Source organism: Ovis canadensis, chromosome 12, assembly GCF_042477335.2.
Source record: "Ovis canadensis isolate MfBH-ARS-UI-01 breed Bighorn chromosome 12, ARS-UI_OviCan_v2, whole genome shotgun sequence".
Classification (NCBI taxonomy): domain Eukaryota; kingdom Metazoa; phylum Chordata; class Mammalia; order Artiodactyla; family Bovidae; genus Ovis; species Ovis canadensis.
Genome location: NC_091256.1, coordinates 51,428,639 through 51,433,026, shown reverse-complemented (window position 1 = coordinate 51,433,026; position 4,388 = coordinate 51,428,639). Strand labels below are relative to the sequence as shown.

Genomic DNA, 4,388 nt, shown 5'->3' with positions numbered 1-4,388 from the left:
TTCCAGTCCTGTGGCCGCTGCTGAGTTTTCCAAATTTGCTGGCATATTGAGTGCAGCACTTTCACAGCATCATCTTTCAGGATTTGAAACAGCTCAACTGGAATTTTATCACCTCCACTAGTTTTGTAGTGATGCTTCCTAAGGCCCACTTGACTTCACATTCCAAGATGTCTGGCTCTAGGTGAGTGATCACATCATCATGATTATCTGGCTTGTGAAGATCTTTTTTTGTATAGTTCTTCTGCGTATTCTTACCACCTTTTCTTAACATCTTCTGCTCCTATTAGGTCCATACCATTTCTCTCCTTCCTTTTAATGGTTTTGGAAAGTTGGTCTGTGTAATGGGGCCAGTGTAAATTGTGTCTTTCAATAGAGGAGCTATTCCTCATCTATGCCTTCTCGACATGGTGGATTTCAGCAAAGGATCATGAGAATGATTCAGGTGTCATGCCAGAATATTTTCTACACATTTTCTTGAACCTCCCACCTGATACTCTGGAATGGATTCACCTGGTTTTTGTTTATACTGCTGAATCTTTGTCCAGTGTATACAGACTTTGGAGAAAATTCTGGGGGTCTGAGTAGTTTATGAGCTAATATCTCGAATTCAGCTTGAGTCGATGAGCTATGTAAATCAAAATCATTAAGAGATTTCTCTGTCCTGATTTCTCTATCCATTCCTTTAAATGGATTTACTTTCAGAAACTAATAGCTGTATTAATTGATATAAATCAGAAAACCCGGGCTCATAATTTCAGATGGTTAACTAGAATTCCTTAGCAAATCCTTTTGGGTCTTGACTAGGATTGGGAATTTTCTTAGCTTAAGTTCTCAGGTCTAGGGAGTGCATTTAAGCATAAAGGATGATTCCACTCTTCCTAAAATACATTTATCCTTAAAGGGCGCTGTAATTACTTATGATTTTATATCCCATTTTGCTTGGAGAGAGGAAGGAGCAGGACGTGAGGGTGATGGAAGAGAGAGAAACAGTATCTGGGCTCGGCAGTTCAGATAAAAGAAGATAAAAAGGAGGAGCAGAGGGAGGTACGGGATTAATGCTGGTGGCTTTTTAAAGTTCCAGTATTATTTTAAGCAATTTTTTTGTTGGCTTCCTGCAAAGAAGTTGCTTCATCATTTCCCCTTTTAGAAGCTTCTTGAATGCCTCTTGAACTAAGTATTCCATTCAGTCTGTTTGATCTTATGGCCTGCTTTTTCTAGCTGGGTATGAAAAAAGTTATTTTTGGAATGTCAAAAGAGCCCCTAGTTGGGCTGTTTTTGATCGAAATCTCCTTAATATGACTTCTCCAATCATGTAAGTATTTGCAAATATAAATTCTGAATGTATTTATACAAGAACCTGGCTGGGTGTATTAGGTGGAGGCTGACAATCTATCATTCCACTTTCTTTTGGTTTGAAAATTTTTTTCCCCATTCTGAGGTTTGTCCTTCTAGATGAAATCACTAGTGATGATTGTGTCACTAGTGGTCCAGTGAGCTGTTCGTGAGCATAACTCTTCTAGAGTCATTGCAGTGCTCTAACTGACATATCTCAGTTTTTCCCTGTTGCATCCTAAGACTATTGTGAATGTTTATCATTCACAGTGACGATCAGATCACTGAAAGGCCAGCTCTTATGCATGTCCCTGGCAGATCAAGTCTTTAATTAAAATGAGTAGGTTTCCCTATTGCATGGTATGAGGACTTGCCTCCACCATTCCATCGGTTTCTTTTTTTTTCTTTTTAGATTTATTTATTGGCTGTGGTGAGTCTTTGTTACTGCTTGGGGGCTTCTCTAGTTGCATTCTCTTGCCTGGCAAATCCCTTGGACAGAGGAGCCTGGTAGGCTGCAGTCCATGGGGTCGCTAGGAGTCGGACATGACTGAGCAACTTCACTTTCACTTTCATGCATTGGAGAAGGAAATGGCAACCCACTCCAGTGTTCTTGCCTGGAGAATCCCAGGGACGGGGGAGCCTGGTGGGCTGCCGTCTCTGAGGTCGCACAGAGTCGGACATGACTGAAGTGACTTAGCAGCAGCAGCAGTGAGCGAGGGCTACTCTTCGTTGTGGTGCGTGGGTTTTTCGTTGGGGTGGCTTCTCTTTGCAGAACAGGCTCTATGCCATGCTGGCTTCAGTAGTTGCAGCTCGCAGGTTCTAGAGCATGGACTCAGTAGTTGTGGCACATGGGCTTAGTTACTCTGCAGCATGTGGGATCTTCCCAACCACAGATTGAATCCATGTCCTCTGCATTGGCAGATGGATTCTTAACCACTGGACCACCAGGGAGACCCCATACCCCTACAAGTTTCGTAGTTGCCTGAGAAAGCCCATTGCTAGCCAAGAGATGTCCCTTCTCTGGAGCTGAAATCTCTCATGAGATTTTTTTTTACTTTTTATTATTTTTACTTTTATCATTATTTTATTATTTTTACTTTTATTCTGACAAACTGCATTAATGTAGCTAATTCAAGGAAAAATGAAACCTAATCTCCCACCTAATAACCTAAAGATCCCCTCAGTGTCTTTAAGCAAAAATCTTCATAGTCTTTCAAGTGAGGATAACCCAAGTACCTTTTCTTGAATCTAAATTCAAGAAAACCTATTCCTTCAGTGAAGAGTTTAAAACTATTGAGTAAAACTTAGGATCACCAAGCAATAACTGGAGAGCTAAGACCCAGGAGTGCTGTGCTCAGTCGTGTGCTCAGTTGCTCAGTCCTGTCTGACTCTTTTGCGACTCCATGGACTGTAGCCCACCAGGTTTCTCTGTCCATGAAATTTTCCAGGGAAGAATGCTGCAGTAGGTTGCCATTTCCTCCTCCAGGAGATCTTCCCAACCCAGAGATAGAATTTGTGTCTCTTTCACCTCCTGCGTTGGCAGGCAGATTCTTTATCACTGTGCCACCAGGGAACCCCTAAGACCCAGGAGAGACTCACTCAAATTTGTCTGAACTCATAGAGGAGATGGACAGACCCAAGAGGATTCTGGGAGTACCAAGACTCTGGGTCATTGAAGAGTTCAGGAGAAGAAGGAAAATCTGCATTGGGTCCCTACATTGATTTGCCAAGATTATCAACTGAAAAAAAAAAAAAGTACACAACCTAGAAGTTGAGAATTATGTTTTATTTAGAGACCTTGTGTATTAGTTGCTCAGTCATGCCCGACTCTTTGCAACCCCATAGACTGCAGCCCATCAGGCTCCTTTGTCCATGGGATTCTCCAGGCAAAGATGTTGGAGTGATTTGCCATTTCCTTCTCCAGGTTAGAGACCTTAGTGAGGACTGTATCCCAGGATGGCAACCTCTCAGCTCTGAGGGACTTTTCCAAAGAGGTAAAGGACTAATCAAGAAACATAGAGGTTGTTATTGGAAAAGAAAGAAAAACACATGTAAGTTGAACATCGAAAGATTACTGCTAAACAAAAATAGACATCTCAAGTTAATCATTTTAGTACTTTTCTGTATATGCAAGAGTCTGGGTTTTTTGAAATTATTCCTTGGATATGCACCTTAACTGGGTCAGTATCCTATCTTTTCTCATCCTGAAGCCCCTCAGGGTGCACTGTGACTAGGGTTTGGGGATGTTGAGGGTGGTTCAGTGGCTGATGGATTTATGGCTGCAACATCCTTTTTTTTTTTTTTTTTTTTGGACGCCCAAATCTTTTATTAAGGGGGGACAGTTTGGGGAGGCCTCTCACTGCACAGCCTGTTCGTTGGCGCTGCTTCCTGAGTCCTGTGGCTTCATCACGTCCGGCAGCTCAGGTGGGCTGGAGAAGGGCTTGATGCGCAGGGCCTCGAATGCCTCATCTGCCCTGAAGGCTAGCCCCACAGTGGCGGGGGCCTGAGGCCGTGCTGTCTGGCTGGTGAAGCCACACTCGCCCAATGTCTTGCCGTCGTCCAGAAGCTGGTCGTCCTTGTACAGCCGCTGCTCATCCGGCGGCCGCTTGAGGATACCCTCGACGATGCGCTTCAGCTCGAACACGGTGCTCGACTCCTTGGCATCCGTGAAGATGGTGGTCTTGTGGCGCCGGATCATGAGGAACACGTCCATCGCGGCGGCTGCCTCTCCCCCTCGACGCGCCTGCAACATCCTTTGTTTACTGAAGTGGCAGTCAACATTCTTTGTTGATGCTACCAAAGGGCATTCTTTCAGCGGGCAACTGTACTGTAGTTTATTAGCTAGGCCAAACAACTCCCTGGAGAAAGTCCCTATCCCAGAAGAAATGTGTGGCCAGACCCTCTATCAGGCCCTCCTGCAAATGACCAAGAGTCAGCTCTGTTGGAGGCAGATAGTCACAGTTTAGTAGGAGTAAAATGAGGTATGTCCTCCTAGATTTAATTGACCAAAGATTGAATTATGCACTCAGAAATAAAGGATAACATCCAAAGCCTTT

The 4,388-nt window shown here is 43.8% G+C and overlaps 1 pseudogene; it reads right to left on the bottom strand.

Annotated features, from left to right (window-relative positions):
• Positions 1-3,622: 3,622 nt before the first annotated feature.
• LOC138416038 (elongin-B pseudogene) lies at positions 3,623-4,073 on the bottom strand (annotated as a pseudogene).
• Positions 4,074-4,388: the final 315 nt, after the last annotated feature.